Source organism: Macrobrachium nipponense, chromosome 4 (genome assembly GCF_015104395.2).
Source record: "Macrobrachium nipponense isolate FS-2020 chromosome 4, ASM1510439v2, whole genome shotgun sequence".
Taxonomy (NCBI): Eukaryota; Metazoa; Arthropoda; class Malacostraca; order Decapoda; family Palaemonidae; genus Macrobrachium; species Macrobrachium nipponense.
In genome coordinates this window covers 75,348,513-75,373,512 of record NC_061100.1, presented here as the reverse complement: position 1 = coordinate 75,373,512, position 25,000 = coordinate 75,348,513, and positions in this window count along the sequence as shown.

Here is a 25,000-nt window from a genome sequence, read left to right as displayed (position 1 = left end):
AATATATACATATATATAATATATATATATATATATATATATATATATATATTATATATATATAACACTGTCGGTATTTGATACGTAATAAACAAACTAATCAGGTTATTCCTGGAAAAACCAACTGACAAAGCACACCCGCGCCCCCTGTCTGGCTTGAAAGTTCCTTGTATTTTGTTTACTGTGTCAAATTATTAAATTATAATTCAATATATGGAAGAATGTTTTATAGTTTTGATTTTAGGCGATTCTGATGTGGTCACTTACAGAATCGCATTCTGTTTAACATCTGTAACTGAGGTGCCGAGGCCTCCTATATCTGACTGTTTTAACTACTTGGCTCTCAGGCCACTTATTATCTGCACCCACCGAACTTTGTAACTGTTAAAAACCGCCGATGGCTTAATCCTGCCGTACCATTATGTTTGATGCAACATAATTACTTACAATTACTTGCATGTGTTTGTTTATGATTTGCTTCACGGGTTAATCCTCTTTTAGCTGTCTACTGACATTCAGGCGAACTTGAGGTATTATAGTATAGTAAGCGACAAGTGAATTTTAAGTTATTTTGAGCGATATTTTCACAAGAGTGGAACGGTGAATAGCACGTTATTATATTAATGATTATAATTTGTTTTTTCATGTACGATGTCAGGTGAGCAAAATCTTTGTAACTATAAAAGGAGACGACCTTTTGAGTTTTGGACCTGGAAACTTCCTTCAAGGTGAGGTATTTTTATATTTTCACCCTTTTTACAGCGACGCAAATTCAATTTTATAAAACAGGTGATGTCATCTTGGTTACTGAAAGCTGAATTGTCATTGTTTATTTCAATGAAAAATTTTCAGCTCAAGAATTTCTTCATCATTAAGGATGAATTAAAACAAGTACAGGGCTTACATCATTCGAATTTATTGTTATTTACCATCTGAAGAAAATTATATTTTTTTTATGCAGTTCTCAGTATCGTGTAAATTTACTCAATATATATCTCATATTAAAGATGTACGAATTTTACCGTCCTATGACATCCTTTGAAAACTTTGCATATCAACATGCAAAAAACTAAAGCTAAATAATAAACAAATCGAACATTTAGATATCCCAGATAAACAGACAGGAGTAGATAAAGAGAATTCGTGTTTACCAGCTCATAGTTGTATATTTATTCGCTTATTCACTTATTCACTAAAGTATTAATTTTTTTATTATATATTCTGTATAAAAATAAAATCCCACCGAACACAACATCTATTTGCATGTTGATGATTATCTCTGAACAAATGAGTTTCCCATTTATATATACATTTATTATTATTTTTTCTATATTATTTTAACTCATTCATAATTCACTCACGGCCACCCTTAGATCAGGAGACAACTTTAATCCCATCAGTGTTATCTTATGGCGGATAGTTTTGCTTGTGGCTTTCTTAAGTTTTTTTCCATTTTTCATAATTTTGTTGTTTATCTTCTAGTATTGTATTGGTCTCCTCCTTTTGAAAATCAATCTAATATGTCAGTGTTTGTATATATGTCTGCCTCCTTATTTTTTATTTATTATCATTTTGAACAATGCCATTTGTAACCTGCATAATTATAATCTTCAAGGAAAATATTCTTATAGCAACTCTCTTCACTTATCACCGTTTTCCTATAATGGTCAGAGATTTCTCTTGGGGTGATGTTTTATATAATTTTTTTTTATTCATCAATTTGTAGTTTTTTCTGGTAGCTGTACCCCTTGGTATCCCCACAAGACCACTTTACATATTAACGCAGTTTTATTCATCTTGTGGTCTTCAGGTTTCATCCCATAAAAAGAGAAGAAGAATGAGAATAAAAAAAACAGCATTAACTGGTCAAAGAGAGTGGAAGAGCCAGGCCGCTTTTGCCTGACGAGGCTACGAGCGGCGGGCGAATGGAGACAGCCGTAGAGTCGAGCCTTTTTAACATTCATTAGACTATCACACGTTACAAGTCTTTCGTATTAAGTCTGATGCTCTGGGAAACAGGGAGGGAGAAGGCGTTAGAAGACGGAGGGACTTAGGGAAGTTAAAAGGAGATGGGTAGGAAGTAGCTAAGAGCTACACAGCTTGTGAGGATTTGAAGGAAGAGGAAGGAAGATGAAGACGAGTGATAAATCAATTGGAGAAGACTAGGAACTTCAGACATATTAGTAAATGAAATACGTAAATAATAAACAAAATAGACGACAACTGGTTGAGAGAGAGAGAGAGAGAGAGAGAGAGAGAGAGAGAGAGAGGGAAGGAGGGCAGGTGGGTGGGTTTATCACTTATGAGAATCTCAAAGATGACAACAGAGAGAAAAATTAAAAAGTTATGGAATAAGAGAGAGAGAGAGAGAGAGAGAGAGAGAGAGAGAATTGAGTTGCTGCAACATGAATCTGGCTATGGACAAATTCTGTGAGACAAGACAGAGGGAGAGGGCGTTAAAAGGGCGCATAAGGGCGAGAGAGTTCTCTTGGGGTCTCAGTGAATTTAGCAAGATTATTATCATAACTGAATAATCGAATTAGGTATCTTTCCCTCTTTTCGTCCTTCTACGTTTTTCTCTCTTCCCCTTCTTCTGCTCCTTTCCTATTCCTCTTCATCACCCCCTTGAATTCTTCATTTTTAAGAATAAGACTTTACGTATAAGAAACTAAGTGGAATAATCAGATCTCATGAGGAGTGATGTGTTTTCAGGTGAAATATGTCTGTTTATCTAACTATCTATTCTACTCTCTCTCTCTCTCCTCTCTCTCTCTCACAGTCGCATCTCATCTCAAGCTCTCTCTCTCTCTCTCTCTCTCTCTCTCTCTCTCTCTCTCTCTCTCTTAGTCTTTAGTGGGGAAATGGGTCCCCGGCGCCTCTACTATTTTGATGAAAGGAAAGTTTACACTGCAGCGGGAGAGCACGATCCGACACTTGCTCAGAGATGATTAAAATTCTGATCAGAAATGACCCTAATTCAATCACGGGCTGAGGAGCTATGCCGTCTCTAATCCAATTACTCTCCTCCCCAACGCCTTCTGTCGTTCTCCTGAAGGAGGGAATTTCAAGGGTAGGTACGAAAGGAGCGATGGCGGAGGTGGGTGACGCTGAGAAATCTTTTCCAAGGGGAACAAGGGAAGAGGAGGGAATAGATGATGCGAGACAACTTTGAGTAAGCTTCTCTTATTAGAAAGATTAGGTATGGAGGCGGAAGCTCGCACTAGTGATTTAAATAAGGAACGATACAAACTATGACATTGGCGAAATCATCTCTCATTTGGAAGGTAGGAAAAGGTTGAGAAAACTTTTCGAAATATAATGGAGCTGGGGCGAGAAGCTTTCTCATGGAAGAAGTAGGAAAAGGGTGAGGAAGTTTCCATTGGGTGAAGCAGGATAACGACGACGAGAAAGTAAAGCGAAAAAACTCCTCGAAGGATAGGTAAGGAAAGGGTGAGCATCTTCTCTCCGGGGTAATAAGAAATAGGTGAGAAAGTTTCACTCCAAGAGGCGGGGAGAAAGGGGTGAGAAAGGGAGAGAGGAAAGGTGAGAAAGCCTCTCCATCCTCCAGGGGACCCCTTAAAACCATACCCGGATTTATGTAAAATCTTGAACCAACCCTTATGAATATAAATCATCTTTTCTTTTTACATTATGCGATGAAGCAAAGCCGTGAAACGTCACATACCGATCCAAGACGAGAGAGAGAGAGAGAGAGAGAGAGAGAGAGAGAGAGAGAGAGAAGGGAAGGGGGCGGGCGCTTTATGAAAGAATATCGTTACCGTGATTGTATGAAAACGAGAAAAGATGCGCAAATATGTTAATATATAATGGAGAGCATAAAAAGTCATCATACTGAAAACAATTTAACATGATTATGATATTATACATAAAAACATAATTATTAGACAATCAAATCCGTGACATATACGGTATATGAATATATAATATCTATATATATATATATATTATATTAAATATATTATATTATAATATATATATATACTTATATTCTTAACACATAGGATTGTAATCTGATAACTAATTGATATGGATTTCGAACATTTATGGGAAGGATAATATTTACAGAAAAAATAAAAATAAATTTCATACGATGAAAGGCAAGGAAAATTGGTTCTGCTGAAAGATTTTATTTATGAATAGAAAATAGAATAATCCATTGATAATAGATTTATAATCCATAGACTGAAAAGTGTTCAAGCAATATATGAATAAGTATGTCAACAAATAAAATTGAGAGGAATTACTTAACAATGGGCGGCATCAGATTACATGTAATTATCGTAGTTAAATTTGAAATTAAATAAAATCTTTAATAAGATTTAAATAATATTCTCTGCCCTCTATCCCTCTTACCACGTACTTGGTGAGGTACTAATACTATCAGATGTGATGGATGCTGAAACCTCACTCTATTTTAGCTGTAATTATTATATTCTGCAGGGGAGTGAGAAGGAAACTCCATGTGAATTGATTCTTGTATCCTCTGTGATCAACGTTTATGGTTACAGGACGTTGTACTAACTTCCTTAATGGCCAGCGCCTGTTCAGTAATTCTTATATTTTGATATTTGTCCGGGAATATTCTGATATCAGGGACTGAGGACACTGAAGTCCATCTTGGCTGAATTAATGAAGGTAAAACAAAAAACAAAAATAACCTCTAAGGTAGAATATTAGGATCTAATCCTAAATACAGTAACAAAGCTTTTATTTTACTGTAAAAGAAAACTATTCATATTGTTTTGTTTTTCCGTCCGCACACTTTCTGTCCGCCCTCAGATCTTGAAAACTACTGAGGCTAGAGGGCTGCAAATTGTAGTGTTGATCACTCACCCTCCAAGCATCTAACATACCAAATTGCAGCCTTCTAGCCTTTAGTAGTTTTGATTCTATTTAAAGTTGAAATTAGTCATGATCGTGCGTATGGCAACGCTATAGGACAAGCCACCATCTGGCCGTGGCTGAAAGTTTCACAGGCCGCGGCTTGTACAGCATTATGCGCTGTGCACAAAACTTTATTTTCGGCGCATTTTTTACTTGTTTAAAGTTAGGAAGGTTCAAGGAATCATGCAAGGACAGTATGGCATCCTGAACAAAGGCTAAGGATAACCTTTATAAATGATCAGTCCTTTTCTTCCTCAGTATCTTGGCGATTCTCTTTGCTAACAACCTCTTCATTTTCTCCTTACAAAGCAAAGACCGATATCATAATCACCTGAATATCCTTCGAGCTTTTATTCCCTCCAGAAGTAAATATTGGGAGACTTTCATAATCAATATATTATCGGTCGTATCTATTTCTTGTGCGTATATTAGTAAAGATTTTTACACTCTCGTTTATGGTAAGTTAATGAGTCAGGTATCTTTACTACTTACTGTTTTCAAGAATACTTTAGTTCGTCGTTATAGCTCCACTTTCGAGGCCATTTAATTTCTTGGGATTCGCTATTATAACCATTTCTGGCTCAATGATAGGTACCGGCTGGTTTTCCTTGGGGCCCTTAGAAAGTGCTGAATGGTATCAGATCCAGTTCACAGTGACACCAGTCTAAAGTCACCCTTGTTGTATGATTCTTGTTTATTTATATTTCACAGGAGTTTGGTTGTCAGTTACGGGCTGCCCTAGAGCAAGAGCCCGTGCCAGAGTAAGGCTGGGTTATTCTAAGATGACGGTGATGATGTTGAGAAAGAGAGAGAGAAAAAAAATGATCTGCTGGAACCAGTAAGATAAATCTCATGGACAAAATAATAAAAAAGCAGACAATAATAACGGATGAAGAGTGTGTTATTGACGTTTTATCAACTATCATTGAAGATATGGCAATCAATATTCCTTCCCTGTTCAGCAACCGAAATTCCATTAACAATATATACAAAATATACAAAATAAGAACTCTTTTCTTGAACATCGGAGTAAATTCATTTCCGCGACATAAAAAAAGAATATTGCAAAGCTGTTATTTCTAATTGCATATGTCCGAAGGATGAACTTCTGAAAATACGATCTGCATTGCCGGATACTGAAAAGGAAGAACGCTTAGTAGCAAAAGTCAAAGGAGAAGTTAATCTTTGAGCCAAGAAAAATGATTTAATCATACAGTTTTCAACTCTCGTTTTAATCAGCCGTGATCGTGCTAATATTAGAAAAATTGCTATACACACACACACACACATATATATATAGTATATATATATATATATATATATATATATATATATATATATATATATATATATATATATATATATATATATATATATATATATATGACATACATACACGAGATGTATATTGAAGCCCTCAATTTTAAGAAATCTCCAAACATATTTCATTGCCAACAAAATAAAGAGGAAAATCACGGCCACCCACATCGGCGCACATTAAAAAATTTGACACGGTAGATTTTCCTACTTCTGTCCTTTCCCGCCCGCCCCCCGCCCCCCGCCCCACATACACACAAACTCCACCTCTTATACAGCTAAATGCAACCCCCATTGTCACTCTTTCCCACATCTGTATGCTGTCGTTCAAATTTCACTTCCAGGGAAAACCGTCAACGACTTGGAGAAGATGCGACAAACAAAGGACAAAGGAAGGGAGAAATAAGACGGCTGGAGGAGCAAGTTGGGGTCACTCTCATAGCCATTCTGATAACAGACGCAGTTCTGTTCATACTGGGACATTCAGTTGTTCCCCTTGGCGTCCTTCATAACGTGTGCAGGTCGAGATGTCTTCTTCCCTAAGCCCAAGACTCCGATTGTCAAAGAACAAGGCACAGTGGTTTTGAAATTTGTTTTGAAGCACAATTCTTTTCCTTCCTTATTTACTGTCTGCTCTCATAATATATAAGTAAATCCCCATTGCATCTCATTCAATAAGTGAGGTGGAAAAATATTTGTGACTTGCATCCAGAAGTGTTCATTTATTTTGCTATTCCGTGACAGTGTTAAATTACTTATCCTCTCTGGGTTTCGCAACTCCCAAATACATTAATCAAGTTAGATCGAGAATTATAGTGCATCTTAATTTTCAGAATTAGGCGAACGTATCACCCGTATTCCACGGTGCCAAGGTAGCAATCATCTATTTCAATTCCCATGGTGAAAAAATGAAGAGCTGCTGTTAACTATTATTTTATGATTGGTGATAATTGAAACAAGTATTTTATTCCTTTAAATTCCGGGTTCTTCATAAAGAGATTTATATTTTCTGGGGTTTTCATAGTGGCACTAATTGATTTGTTAACTAATGTAACCTCAGTGCCACGGAGCTAGTGCCTTCAGCTCCTGTGTAAATGTCTTCTTATTTAAATAATAATAATCTTAGTTAAATGTAAAATTACATTTCCCTTAAATCCATCAATTCTAATACCCTTTTTCCCTGTTCTCTGTTACCTGTGTGGCATCCAGTCTTGTCAAGTGTTAGTTAATTTTAGAGTAAATGATAAGCCCTCTGCAGACAAGCACGTAAGAATAATATATATATATATATATATATATATATATATATATATATATATATATATATATGTGTGTGTGTGTGTGTGTGTGTGTGTGTGTGCGTGTTTGTGTGTGTGTACGGTGTAACACGAGTTTATGCAAATATTTAGCAAAATGAAAGAAAAAGTCATTCTAAGCAGAAAACGTTTTTGAAACATATGCATTTTAAGGCGTCGTTTGTCGGCTAGGTGGATTTTTAAAATAACCGTTTTCATTAAATGCGCATGGGATGTCCGAGTACTCACAGCTATGGGAAGGGGGCGAGGGAGCATGGAGTTGATCATATCACTTGTTTCTCTAAGCAGCCTTGCTTTTCAGCCGAGATAGTGGTCGAATTACAAGTGTCATATTACTTATTCCTTTTGTGAGGAAGAAACTAGAGGCAATGTGGAATATGCAAATATGAGGTTAACTTATGTGTTTTGCAACAGTGAACTCCACTATTACATGAAAAAAAAAATCGGTGATTAGACCGATGAGAATAAAATACTTTCAAATTAAATGCATCCTTTAGATACGAACTAAGTGAAAATATGCATATATCATAAAACCTCCCTTTCCATCAATGGTATTCACTGGACTCCGAGAAAGAAGAGAAAAGCCAGCCGAGTGGAATCTCTCCTTCATCAAAAATAGGCCTAGTCAGTACACATTGATCAAAGATTTAAAAGATATTATCAAAAACCTCTCCTTCTCCATCAAAGGTATTATTCCACACCAGCCGAAGGAAAAAACACACATAAGAAAATGCTTTCGTCTCTGTCAGAGGAAAAAGACTTTATTGATACTTAGGGCTATCATTAAAATCAGATTACAGTTAAGTCTATTCACAGCTGATTTACTAATTGAAAGGACATTTTTCGAAATCCTGCGAGAAAAAAATTTTAATTAAAAGACCATCAATCCAGTTGTCTAATGCATTTCATCGACCCTTCCCCCATATCACTGACTACTCAGTCATCGCGTACGCCATCTTGGCCGAGTGCAGCATTAAGGAGAAACGGTTATTTAAAAAATTCACCTCACCGTCAACCAAAGCCTTAAAATGTATATGTATATAGAAAATTTTATGCTTACAATTACTTTTTTTTTCATTTCTCGAAATATTTGCATAAACTCATGTTACACCCTGTACATCTATATATATATATATATATATATATATATATATATATATATATATATATATATATATATAATATACTTGATCACGAAGTATATAAAACGTGATGCTATGTATAAATAAAGGTTTTTGCCACGAAGGAAAAAGTGAAAAAGCGAGATAGCCGCGTACTTTCGGTCCTGTTCAGACCCTTTACTAAGGGTCTGAACAAAACCGAAAGTACTCGGCTATCTCACTTTTTCATTTTTTACTTAGTGGCAAAAACCTTTATATATATAGTATATATATATATATATATATATATATATATATATATATATATATATGATTATAATCACTTTAGCACGTGATTCATTTAGGGTGTAGGTCCTGACCGGTTTCGGCTTTAATTTTCAAGCCATTGACAAAGGACTGATACATAGTATTAGAATTCACGACTATATATACTACAAAGACAGTACTGACGAACATACACACAACCGTTTGAGACTGCAGATCCACCCACAGGCAGGTATCAAGGTAGGAGTGGCTTTCAAAAATCATTAGGCTAAAATTTACAATAAATTCTCAAGGGATACTACCGCTTAGGGTACAAGTCCACACCTGACAGGTGTCAGGGAGGCGGGGTTGAACATCTCATTACCACTACTGCCCCCTTTACTGTGTTTACAAATATAATAATCCTATTTTTCATATATCTCTACAGCCAACCTTAAAATTTAAACAGTTTACAAATTTCTTTTGATATTAAAGGATCAAGTTTATACATTCCTTGACTGATGTTCATATTATTGTTGTAACTTTCTTTTATAAAACTAGATTCAATGATATTCCTTTCCAATGCATTATTAGAACACACCAGCTTTTTGCCCCTTCCCAGTTAATAGCATGATTGTTCTCACTAACATGTACAAATATACCACTATTTCCCTGTGCATATCTCACACATTGTTTATGTTGTTCTATTCTTTTTCCAGTGCTTTCCCCGTTTGACCAATGTAAAAGTTGTCACAAGACTTACACGGGATTTTATATACACATCCTTTAGCATTGTCGGGGGAGTTCTTAATAAATACCTGTTTCATTGTTTTATTGTTTTTAAAAACTACATTAACACCAAAATTCTTCAGGAGATGTGGGATATCTTTCATATTACTATTATAAGGTAGTACAAGCAAATTTTTGTTGTTGTAAGGTTCTTTTTTATTTTGATACATGGTCTTTTTGCCGCTTTTAATGCATTGTTTAGTATATTATCTGGATATTTCAGTTTCTTGCCTGTATTCCGAATCTTATCTATTTCCTCATCTATAAATTCTGGGCTACATACCCGTAGTGCTCTTAAAAACATGGAAGCAAACACTGATCTTTTAACCTTATTGTTTTGTCCAGAATAGAAATGTACATAGGAAGAAATATTAGTAGGTTTTCTGTAAACACTATACTTAAACCCACTACTATTTCTCCGTATGAGGACATCCAAAAAGGGTAGGCATTCATCTTTTTCTATTTCCATAGTAAATTTAATTGATGGTACTAATTGATTTAACCTGGCAAAAAAGTTATTTACATCTTCATTCCCTTGCCATACACAAATTATGTCGTCAACATATCTAAACCAAGGCACTTTGGTATCAGTCCTTTGTCAATGGCTTGAAAATAAAGCCGAAACCGGTCAGGACCTACACCCTGTCTCTTATTTTTCACCTGCGGATATGTGTGATATATATATATATATATATATATATATATATATATATATATATATATATATATATATGTGTGTGTTGTGTTGTGTGTGTTTGTGTGTTGTGTGTGTGTGTGTGATGTGTAAATGTAATGGTCAATATGTCCTCTTCTCAAAATCTTAGCTCTTTTTTCAATACACTTGTGACTACAAAGCCTCGAGATCTAACTTCAAAGAAATATGAAAGAAATCATGATGTCCGTGTGTGTGTGTGTGTGTGTGTGTGTGTATGAGTGTGTGTGTTTGCTATAATTTAATTCTAATGATTTCTTACATCTGTAATGTACTTTATTGTTTCGTCAGCTATAACAGCTGGCAAAATCTCTGCGCTTTCTACTTTTTTATAATTTCAACTCAAGGTGTCGCTAATAAAAATTATAGAAATAAGAATAGCACCAATGATATCGATTATTATTATTACTGTTATTTCTTCATTACTATTTAACCTTAGAAAATATTCATAAAGAAAAAAAATTCTAGATTAACGTTAGACAGAACAATGTGTCTCTTTTATGCATTTCACTTAGGGAATTTCCATTTTTTTTTTTTTAGAATTTTCAGTAGATGTCTTAGGAATGCTAATACTTTGGCCTGGAGTAAAAGTTTATCACTCATTTAACTGTACTGAAGCCTCATAAAACCATCGATATCTAAGTCAAGTCACTCGAGAAAAGATTCCCACTGACCCAGCCATGTGATGAATGATACAATGTGTTCTGACTTATTATCTCAATATATAAATCTCCAATATTCCCTCATCTAATGTGTACGATTCATATGCAGTTGTGTTTGGTGTTTCTGCAGTCTTTTAGAAGGCAAAATCCACAGGTCCGAGGTTTACAGCTTCATGATAAAACAGTATGAAATGGTTACAAATATAGCAAATGCCTCTGCTTCATATATGGATTTTCTTTACCAAAGCTATCTGGTTTCAATGCACATTCAGACTATTCCATGTAATGTTGCCTCTCCCGCATCTTAAAGTGGCTGCCTTAATCATACTGCATTACTTCATACAATATATAAAATCTATGCTTTTCTCAGAATATCAGACATTACGTTATTATAATGCGAGGTCAATGAACAACCATGTATTAAAAACTTCATTCATGAATGTGTTGATGGATTTATAAAATTGCTTTTCTAGGTATTGAACACTCTATTCATATATCTAGATTACTTTGTCTTTCATATTTCTCTCACTCTCTCTCTCTCTCTCTCTCTCTCTCTCTCTCTCTCTCTCTCTCTTCCCGTTAATGGTCTGACCTCTGACCCTCCTACTGTCAGTATTTGGTAATGGAGCGCAGTAACATTCTCGGAAAATTACCTTCATTGCGTGGTTTAGACGAAATAAATTTCCACTATTTTTTTTTTCATTCACTTAAAAAAAAAAAACCCAGTTTTCACCAAGAAACAGACTGATTGTTTTCTATGAAACACGAAAGAGTGCAGTCGATTTCAGTAAATGAGTGAAGGAAAAATATATTTCTTTTCTATTTCTAATGAATATCCTTTCTAGCAAAGCAATTCTTGCCGTATTTGAAAGCAAGAATTGCTTATCCTTGTAATAATAACCCATTTTGAACCAAACAAAAACTTCTTTCCAGTTTTCTCTGAAGGTTGAAAAAGAAACCCACAAAATCACTTTGTAACTTGTTTACTTCTAAGTATTTACATTTAGTTTTACTAAATGTAAATACTTTGTTAGGAATAAGCTATTTAATTTTTGTAAACTTTAGTAAGAGCGATAAAACTGAACAGCCAAAATTTCAGTAGTTATATTTAAATGTCTTTGGAAAATGAAGTAGAGCTCGATTGTCTAAAATAAAAAAACTATATATATATATATATATATATATATATATATATATATATATATATTATATATATATATATATATATATATATATATATATATATATATATATATATGCTAAATAAGCAACAAGCTGGCTAATAGGATAATTAGGACGACACTATATCCTAAAACTGTCCGTAATATCACTAGAAGGAAAAGGAACAAAATCTGTCGAGACCTTGAAGAACCACATTTTGCCTTTTAGGCAACTTGCGTCCAGACTCATTCCAGGCATTTTTGCTTCCATTTCCTCCGCACGAGATGGAATGCGAGGACAAGCCTAAGGAACATTTAGCTTGTGTACAAAACACTTAAGGTAAGGGAAGTGCATTTGTCTTTCTTCTTAAGGAGAGGTAATTGGTGACAAATATATTGGGTTTTTTATTAACAGGTACTTAAGGATTTTTTTTTCATCCTTTATAGTTGTCCGAGGTTCATTTAGATATAACTGAGCCTTTTGTTATGTAAACCGCATTTGGATTACTGAATTCCTTGTAAGTTCTTTTAAGTATGGAAAGTCCATTAGTAAGATAACAAAGAGTGACTCATAACAAGTTCATTGGTAGATATACTGAGCATTACAAACCTGTCAACAGTAACACCGTCGATCAAAAAAAAAGAAAAAAAGTTATCAAATAAAAAATGACCTTTATCATACCGTGACTTCAAAACCAAAGTGAATTATGTGGTGTTCCGTGCAGCTATTTCATCCAAGAGGCATTTTAATCAATATAGTCTGCAAGTAGCGCAACGAAAAGGATATTGGTTATAAAAATGTCTGAATTTATGATAAACGAAGAGAAAGGGGACGCGGAGGAAGGTTCCTAAGAAAGAGGCCTTAGGGCGGGGAAAAGAAGAAGAAAAAAAGATTATATGAACTGGATTAATTCATTTGCATTAACATTCGACTTCGATGACCAATCGCGTAAAGTGGATCATGCTTGACCTATATTGTGGTCAAGATTTGGAGCCTTTGTTTCACTTCATCCTTCACAGGATTATAATTTACCTTCTTCATGATGTGTAATCCTGTGAAGAACGAAATGAAACAAAGGCTCCACATCTTGACCATAATATAGGTCAAGCATGATTCATTTTACACGACTTGGTCATTGATGTCGAATATTAATGCAAATGAAGTAATCCACTTCACATTGTCTTTCATTGTATTTATCCACTCCTTAAGACCTATATTAATAATATATATATATAATATATATATATATATATATATCTACTATATATATATGATATAGATATAGATAATATATATGATCATAGATATAGATATATATATGATATGATATATATATATATATATATATAGTATATATCATCAGATATATATATATACATATATGTATATATCTATATCTAAAATATATAATATTAATAAATATATATATTTATATATACTATAAATAATATATAAATAAGATATATTTTATAAATTAATTATAATATAATATATTATATTTAGATAATATATATATTATATATTATAATAAATATATATAATATATATATATATAATAATACTAAATGTAAATATGTATTATATAATATATATATATTATAAAATATATATATAATATATTATATATATACAAAATAAATATATATAATATATATATATATATATATATATATATATATATATATTATTTTCATTACTTTTTCATTATGATATAAGAACAAATTATTTCAGCTCTTTCGATGGTTCTCTTCCTCATTACGATTACATTCTGAAATTTTGTTCTTATCAGTGCAACAGTAAAATAGAAAATAATCTTTTTGTTGGAGGACTTTTTACTCAAAGGGTAAACTCTGACTTAATACAGATCCAGTGACATTTTTTCATTATTTATAGGGCCATGAAAATTGTTGATGTTTCGTCTGACTATCTTATTAATATTGATAGTGATATAATAGTTTGGCTACTGATAGTTTTCTTAGTTCTTGATAACTTATGTACAACCCATACATAGAACTACATATATCAGAAGAGAACGAATAAATCTCCAACAAAATCAATTGGAATGTTCCTAAATGTATTAGTTGGACAAACTCTAATCTTCAGGAGTATGCAACGCATGATACAACCTGGGTCCAGTAGAACGCTGTTGCTCTCATCAAGATACTAAAAACCGGCGGATTCTAAATATACAAATAATGCATCTTAGCCGGCTATCTTGTACATGGTTAAGGGGTGGTCTGCCATGCTCCCAACTCCAGCTTCCAGTGACATCAGCGCTGACGGGTCTCGATCCTACATGTGTAGAACCCGAATCCAAGGTACGTCGAGAAAGATGAACGTTGCTGATAATAGAAGGGATACTTGTTAGATATATGAAGGTGATATCACCTGGGTATATAAAAGCCAGTATCAGTTAGGTACATTACGGAAGAGATGGGCTGGACGTAATAAAGGATGCTAGAATAATAAACGGAAAACAAGAATATAAGTGCTTCTAGTGATATACGCACATAAAGTGGAAGGTACGAACATTAAAGGGCTAACGGGTGAGAAGGATATACGAAAGTGATATTAAAATGGATATAAAGGGATGGAAAGAATATATTTTCAAGATGAATAATTTTCGATGAATAGTAAAAGTTACTCGACTGTAATAGGACAACAGTCGGATGAACATAATGATATAATTCAGTGATAAAGCAGGGAATGCTGTTAAGATAAAACAGTCCAAGGGATCAATAAGATACATAAAACTATATGGTTAATGGCCGATATAGTACACCGCTGGTAAAGATAAAGAAGAAGTACCAGTAAAATGCATAAACACAGATACTTAGTGAAATCAAGGAAGTCTACAGGAGTATCGCATATGATAGATGTTGAAAGTTTAAAAGGGATACAGATTAAATATCGTTTAGATCAGAGGTTCTCAACGAACTCAAATCTTGAGTTCGTCCAGAACAGATTCAATCTCGCGCTGTTTAGCTGTCTTTTACCCAAATTCAGGGTTTAAGGGTTATTTAAGGGTTATTTATCCTTGAAAAGACCATACAAAATTTTATTGTCAGTGAAATTGACAATCATAAACAAGCAATTCAAGTGTACCGATCTGACGAGTAAATTATTTTGCTACTGTGGCCTTCTTGGGGCCCTGCGGCCTTTCAGTTTTGTAATTTGATCCTGTGGGATCTGGAAAGTTTTCTCGAACCCCGCGGGGGCTAATTTACCCACGTTGAGAAACCTTGGTTTGGATAAAAAAATAAAATAAAATAAAATAAATAAATATTTCGTTGTACAGATAAAACGGGGGCTGGTTTATTTATATATACAGAGGCTACCAGATAGAAAGTACCAGTTAATGCATAAATACAGATACTTAATGAAATTAAGAAAATTAAATGAGTCTAATACTGGTTAGGTGCATCGTAAGGGATGCGTACTGAATGCATAGGGGTTGCGCTTTTTACACTGATGAAAATTAAATATTGCGTACATAATAAAAAAGAAAGATTTTGCTTGTACAAAGGTAACCGAATAGATAGATAGGAATGAGAGACAAGACAGACTCAGAGCTACAGACCAGATAATTGATAAATGTATAAAATACTGTAAACCAAAGGTACATATAGGGAGTACGTGCTACCAGTTAGATAAATAACATTGACACTTCGATACAAAACTGGTATGACTATTGAGTATATAAAGAGGTGATTAAAAGCCATATATTGTATAGGAAAAAGATATATATAATATATATAATATAATTTTTATTATAGTATATATATATATTATATATATATATATATATATATATATATATATATATATATATATATATATAGATACAAAATTAAAATGGGGTGCACGTTTTTACTTGAAGTGAAGAGCGTTAAGATGCATGATATGGGTTAACGCTAAGATACAAAGGACGATATTTCAGATTAATTCAAATGTGACATACATGTCAGAGAAAGGCGATCCCGATTAGGTATGCAAAAAAGGAAGACATTGAAAAGTTACCCTCGTATAAAAAAGAACACAAAAATAAGGCACAAAATGAAGAAAACAGTTAAGTGCATGAATCATTGTACAATTAGAAAGATAAAAGGTGAAGTGTACTAGATACATGCATATTAACGGAAATACCAATGAGGCATTTAAAAGTTTTTTTAGAAATATTACCATTTCGATAAATTAAGGACTTTCCAGTTAGACTTTAAAAAACATATCTGTTGGAGGGTTCCTGTGACATGTATATGAATTTGAAACAACTGGAATATATGATATTAACAGTAAGTAAGATTAACATGAATGCGTTATTAGCATATGGAAAAGAATGGGATAGAAATGAGAAATATAAAAACACGAAGTGTGGAGCACATTAATGGGGAGTTCAAGTGGTTATAAAGGATAGGGTTACAAATGAGATACTTGAAAAGGGAACACCAAAAAGATACATAAAAGTGAATACCAACGAGATCTGCAATTCGTAAATACCTGAGGTGCTTAGAAAGAAGAGAGACAGAATATGAAATTACTTCGTTCAGAAGACTTAGACCCTCCCATTTGCATCTAAATGAAACGATTGAGCAATTTCTCTACCATGCCTTGGGTTCTATTCCATGTTCAAGCAGCTTCGGGGATCCTTGGGATTCTTGAAGGAATGAGAGACCTTCATCTGCAATTAGAAGGACATGTAACAAAGGTTTAGTTAATGAGGGCTAATGTTTCTCATTGGATTATTCATGTCGAGGTTGAAAGCATCTTGATGATCCAGCAGGCAAGATTTTTTTGTGAAAATACAATAAAAAGAAAGAAAAAATGGAGAAGGGTAGCTCTGGATGGTTGTGTAACTGATATTCAACAGTGAGTCATCAGGATGGCGTGTTTCTAAACAGATGCGCCAACAACGATGGTCATTAAGGTATCATATTGGTAATAGAAAAGGCAGATTGTCCAAGTCTTCTATTCAGTCAAGATATAATTTGCATGTTTTGGGAATTGTACAGACAAATAAGTATGTAAAAGGTCGGTAAGAAGTTGTATCTGATTTACAAAGTGCTGTGATATTTCAACATTAACAAGGAAAATATCTCCACATAGGTTGTGTCAGAGGGTGAGACGAAAACAAATAATTATTCAGTGTTCTCTCTCTATTTCTCTCTCGATCCCTCTGTCGTTAACATAACTGTTTGTATTTATGAAAAAGAGAGAACTACAATGCAGTTTTTACTGAACGTATAAGATCCTACTGTGCAATAGAAAGAGGGAGAGCAAGTTCGTAGAAGAGAGAGAGAGAGAGAGAGAGAGAGAGAGAAAGAGAGAGAGAGAGAGAGAGAGAGAGAGAGAGAGAGAGACAGACAGACAGACAGAGAGGTCATCTAATAAAAAAAATGATAACAATAGAAAAATAACATGAACATCCTTGTCACGAGAATTTGTTTTCAAAATTCTAAATAATTTTTCCTATCCCAAAAGACTTTCATTTATAAGATTAATTCCATGCAGCATCGAAAATGCCGAAATTGAAAGGAAAATACGAGTAAAAATTGGTGAAAGTATTCGTATTGAAAATAATCGTTATTATTGTTCATAATTGTTCATGAAAATCATACACACAACCACTGATATATATGTATATATATATATATATATATATATATATATATATATATATATATATATATATATATATATATATATATATATATATATATATATATATAGATATATATATATATATATATATATATATATATATATATATATATATATATAATATCGAGCTACAAGGTCCTTTAATATCTAATTCGCTCTACCTCGGAATTAACATATTTTCATATATGCTTAACCGAAGGGAAATTTTTTTCTCGATAATAGATTTGCCTGGTCCTGGACGCAAGCCACCGCAAGAGGTGGTGGGGTAGGTAAAAGCTTCACTGACGCTCCTGGATTTGAATGTCTTGTTGGGTTCGCGCCTAGGACCAGGCAAATCTATTATCGAGAAAAAAAATTCCCTTCGGTTAAGCATATATGAAAATATATTAATTCCGAGTAGAGCGAATTAGATATTAAAGGACATTGTAGCTCGATGTATGTATGTATATGAATCACGGTAATGTGATATGGCATATATATATATATATATATATAGAATATATATATATATATATATATAAATGTATGTATATATATATAGATATATATATATATATATATATATATAATATATATATATATATATATATATATGTATATATATATAGTATATATATATATATATATATATATATATATATACATACATTTATATATATATATATATATATATATATATATATATATATATATATATATATATATATATATATATATATATATATATATATATATATATATATATATATGTATGTGTGTGAGTGTGTATGTGTACGTGTATGTGTGTGTGTTACTGTATTAAACACAATGCCTTCTCAATTTCTTGTTTACTTCACACTTTGGTTACGATTGTCGCTACGAATCCTATGACCTATATAAAGAAATTGTTGCACCCATGTGATATGACTTCGAATCAGAATTTTCAATGTTTGGTTCTCATTTTAACCCTATGAAAATATTTTCTTCGTCTTTTATATTTATCCTAAAACGTCTTCATGCATGATTCCATGGCACCCGGATCAATTCACACTCTCATAACCAACACACTCAAGCACACAAAACACGCATGTATATATATATATATATATATATATATATATATATATATATATATATATATATATATATCAGATTGTGAATTGATCCGAGTGCCATGGAATCATGCATGAAGACGTTTTAGGGTAAATATAAAAGACGAAGAAAATATTTTCATTATTCTTTAAAACCACATTCAAGATCCGTTACCTGGAAGTTCCTGAAAATATGTTAATAACGGCAAAAAGATTTTCAGAGCGAGTAATGAACTCGAAATTCTAGTGCCATTAAAAAGGCAATCTGTGCAAGTCATCTTGAGTTCCCCGATAGTACACAGGCATTTGAGAGGGAAAACATACTCGTCTGGCAGCATATTCGATCGTAAAAGGCAACTTTCCTTCGTAAATTTCACCTGTGACTTTAGTTCGTATACGAGCGGTTGATTGGATGAGAGAGATCTTAAAACCCGTTATAGTATGGGTTTCATGCTTTTGTTACCTACATATGTGAAACATGATTTGAAAGACCAACTTTCAAATGACAGCAATTGGAAGGCAAAAATCACTATGGGTCGATGTAAAGGGCACAGTTATGTCATTCTCGACGGAGGAGATAACGAAGAAGAAAAAAGATACACGAATTCTTGCCAAAAAAAAACAGGTAAACAAGAAGTAAAAGGAGAAAAGACAGCGTTAAGATTTCCCGAGAAGTTGGTCACACTGATTTGTTCACTCCCATGGCGTGGCCTCTAACCTCTATGCGTTTTCTATGCAATTCACTTCCCATTTTCAGTAATTTTATCTTGGGGTAACTGCCGCATGAAATTTTATAGAGGATGACGTGCCATATGGCAAGATCATTTTCTCCTTTCTGTTTTTATTGCCCGCTCGATTGTTTGATAGAGCAATTATGCTTTTACTACCCGTCGCCGTAGTATTTTGATCTAATGTACTTGTAAAACGGAAATCAAATTATCATCGTATCACTTCACCATTCAATATTTTCTTTTGTTGAACATATTGTCAGTAGTAGTAGTTTAACACATTGAGCATGCTACAGTGAACCTTTATTTTGTTATGTATTTGAGTAATGTGCAACACAAAAAGAAATTATGTCTGTTACTGTTTTGCACGCGCAATTTAGATAATGTCGATAACAGAAAATGAGGAGCAAGCACAACTGAATACTTAGCGAATTAAAATTTCGGTCATCCTGAAACACAAAACTCGTTTTCGCATCAATCCTCATTTTAAAGAACTCACAAACACCCTCCATTGCCAGATCACACGCACACGCATGCACACAAACACACACACACACTTATATATATATATATATATATATATATATATATATATATATATATATATATATATATATATATATATATATATATATATATATAGATATATATATAATATATGTATACATCATATATATATATATATATATATATATATATATATATGTATATATATATATATATATATATATATATATATATATATATATATATATATATATATATATATATATATAAGTGTGTGTTTGTGCGCGCGTGTGTGTGTGTATGGGTAAAGTGTAAGTCCTGCTCAAGAAGTAATACTGTTTTGGACCTATATATATATATATATATATATATATATATATATATATATATATATATATATATATATATATATATGTGTGTGTGTGTGTGTGTGTGTGTGTGTGTGTGTGTGTGTGTGTGTGTGTGTGTGTGTGTGTGTGTTTGTGTGTGCAGTGAAAAGTGTAAATTCTGCTCAAGAAGTAATACTATTTTGGACCTCTAGAAGTCTAGACGCTACGGATAAGAGCGAGAGATGCAGTTTTATTATATTTGTTTAGGGTTTTCCTATAGTATCAGTAAGACCTGGAAACCCCCCAAAATTTTCCTTTTAATTTTTTTCTTGTCATCATTCTGTTTGGTATGGAGATTTTAGATATCCTGTTTAATATTATCAAAGAAGCAATATTCCCAAAAATACCCAAATTTAATTGCTAATTTTTCTTACGGATGTATTTTTTAACGGATTAGATTACCTTATTTTCTTAGATATTCCAATATTAGACTAATATTTCTTTCAATTTCTGAGAGTTTGAATATAGGATTTCACTCAGATACTTAAGTATCTAATTAAAAAGTATGCATCCTATATACACATGAACTTGGTGAGAGAAACTGAAAAATAATAATAATAAAAAAAAGGTTACCCAGTATAGATCTGTCTTGCACGTCATATCGATAATAGAAATGGTAGAAAATTACCCCATGAACAGTGTGTTAATATCAGCAGTTTGATTTAAAAAAAGACAAAGCAAATAGAAAAATACTTTTTAGAGCATTAAAACATTTATTATAATAGTAAAAACTAGATTCTAGCTTCATAAGAATTTGAAGAATATTTGGAAAATAAAAGTAAACGTAGATGTAAAACCCAATTTATTTCGTTAATGCCATAAACTTGATTTATAATATTTGTATGTGGATATGACAATTAGTATCCTATCAGTAATCGAATTATTTGCCGAAAAATATCACAAAAAATAATTCAGTCGACAATAGCAGTTAATCATAGTGCCATTTCATCACTTAATATAACTAAAGCTTTCTCATATTTTTTTTTTTAGATTTAATAAAAAAAACTTTTACGAAGAAAAAGTTCTGCTCTTTTAATGCATAGAGGTTATTTCTATACTACTCAGCCTTAATCAAACGCTATAGTTTTGATGCACTGTTACTTTATTTCATACTTGTGTTTTATGATTAACTGTCAATCGTTTTACACACAGTCGATTACGTTGGCAGTTTGCAGATAGTTTTATGCGCAACAGATGAAATTACTAACTGTTACGAGAATTTACAATAATGATCAATTGCCTCTTTAAGCGTGAATATTTATATTTTAAAGATCCAAATTTTAGTAAAGTGTATGCATAATACTTGAATGATGCATATTTATCAATTGACCGCTCCAATTTGTTACCAGTTACATACAAGTGCAGTGAATGTATATAACTGTTTTGACCACAAAAATCTTGATTATAAAGCTACAAAATAATATTCCAAAACTCCAGAAAAGAATTTTGTTTCTTGCCTGTGAGTTACTTTGCATTTCTTGGTAATGGTGTTGCTTAGCTAGAAATGGTTAAGGTTTTATGGGGGAGAGGTCGAGTCTGGTTTTTCTAGGAAAGTAATATAGTGGGGTCCCAGAATTACTGCCCCAAGATCATGGGCAGGTCACCGTCTGATAATACAGCCCTGGACGTCAGGATCACAGTGTCTGCTTACTACAAGCACTTCTGATGTTTTGGTATGGAAGCTTTTTTTATGCCCTTGGTTTGAAGCAGTTGAATTGGTCATGTCAGATTAGGCAGTGTGATTTACTGCCTTGAGGGTACTCTTGTCCACTAAAGGTGAAGTGCCAATACCTGAGTGTTTCCTCCTTTCTGCTGATGGGAACTTGTTTTTAAATTCCAGATCGACCTCTAATACTAACAACCATAGCCCCTTTTTCTGAAGAGAAAGGCCTGTAGCAAGTCATGGACGTGATAGTTTTAAAAAAAGTGACGAGAGAAAATGATTCCAATAGAGTCTACAAATCTTAAGAATAGGAGGCGACAAATAAGATGTTTATAGAGGTCATCTGGAAGTCAATAGTTGAATCTCGTTATTTGCAACTTAGTATTGACAGTCAGGACTTCTGTTATCAAGATCTAAAATTAGGTTTAAAATCTTGTTATGTTGAGGGGGGAAAAATTTAATGAACTGTATAAGTTTTCTAGCTTACTATTATCAGGCTTAAATTTACAGATTCATAAGTGGTATGTTGGAATCAGCAAAATATATACGGATAGATATAATACAAATTCAGGAAAGACACTGAAATATTGTACACAAACACACACACACATACACACACAGACACACATACACACACACACACACACACAACACACACATGACACAAACAGACACACATACACACACACACACGCACACAGCACACACACACACATATATAATATATATATATATATATATATATATATATATATATATATATATATATATATATATATGTGTGTGTATACATATATATATATATATATATATATATATATATATATATATATATATATACATATGCTTAAAAAAATCACAATAGATGCACGTGACTTCATAAATAAGCGAATCCCACAGGAAAATGATAGTCAGAAATCCAAGCGCTTTCGTCTTTACTAAGACATTGTCAAGTAAAGACGAAAGCGCTTGGATTTCTGACTATCATTCTCCTGTGGGATTCGCTTATTATATATATATATATATATATATATATATATATATATATTATATATATATACAAATACACACACACACACACACACACACACATATATATATATATATATATATATATATATATATATATATTGATATATATATATCATATATAATATATATAATATATATTATTAATCGTAAGGGGAAATGTTAAAATGCCCACTGATAAATGGCAAATCGCGATAGAGAAAAAACGTCCTCCTATTCAATAGAACACGAAATTATTTTTATCATTGAAGCAGCTTGAGCTCTACGCTATAGTTCAGTAAAAGAAAGGTGTGATAATATGATGACATGATGTGTAATATAGAACAAAATTGTTGCCATTTGGTTGTTAACTATACGCATAAATAATCACTTCGTTATAAATATATAACAGTCAAGAAAATTCGTGTACTGGCCAGTCAGTGAGGCTAGTTATTAGCTAACCATCTAATATAACAAAATTGCAAAGATCAGCGTTAGATATGGAGAGCACTTGTCAAGTACGGGACGAAAGAGTCCGCATACGGAACAGAGCATAATTATTCTGGGTGAAAAGTGTGCAAATTGTATGGCAATCGTGTTAATATGCACAAAGGCATGCAACAAGACGCTGCATTCACTATCGGCTCCTCAGCGCAGCTCCAGCGCTTCCTCTTTGAAAAAGGCAAGTTCTTTAACAGCCCATTGTTTGCCTCGTTTGTCCATTCTGATGCATTTTACCTTCGGGATTTAATAGCCAATAAACTCCTCGAAGTAACTATAAAGGTAAGACTCTGAAGACAAAAACCAGGATGTCCAACACGACTCCCGCAGGAGTAAGGTAGAAAAGTCTTTTGGTGTCTAGTATGCTTTTGTGATCAATGGGACTGCTTAAATTCCTTCTTCCCCTTTTCTGTCCTCTTATTAATGATGCAACCTTCATGACCCTTTGAGAGACATATTAGGAGAGGCCTCTGTAGATGAGAGAGAAAGACATTTGATATCCATGTTTTTTATGTGAATTGTGGTTTTGTTTAAACTACCTCTTATGATTTTCCCCTCTTTTGCTATTTGACCCGCATGGCCCTTCCAAGAGCGCGTAAGGACAGGATTCTTGAAATTAAAATGTACAACAAGAAGTTGTTCCGCCATGTTGCGATGAGGTGTAATCACACTGAGTACAAGAACAGCTTTCTTATAAAACAACTCAGGAAGCTCAATTTTCCTGATAATGACAATGTATCTATTCAAGGAAATGTGAATAAATGGCCTTTAAACTTTAGAATCTTTATCAACTCATTTACATCGTTTGTCCTTTGATAAATACAAATAAAAACACCGCAATCTTTTTATAATTACTCTTTTAAAAGCAGATGCACTCAAGGAGAGGCCAAGTCTGTTCCATAAAAATAAAATTTTTCTCTTAGATAAAACATGTCGACGACCCAAGATTATACTTATCTTGGTATATGAAGTGTCTTGTGAAGAGGTCGTATTCTCGCTTTCCTAAAATATGATCGATAGAAACGGAGTTCTTTTGAGATACAAAGCTTAATTTGTTCTCTATTCCTTCGACCTCTAATATATGTAAAATTTCTTTACCTAGGACTATGGTGGTATGCTTCAGATCTCGTCACATATTACAGAATTGAATATACAAAGATTAGTAAGAAAATATAAAGACAATGTAAATATTTTGTGCAAGATGAAAATGATAGTATGCTTGTACTTAAAAGAAACGAAAGATACGGAAA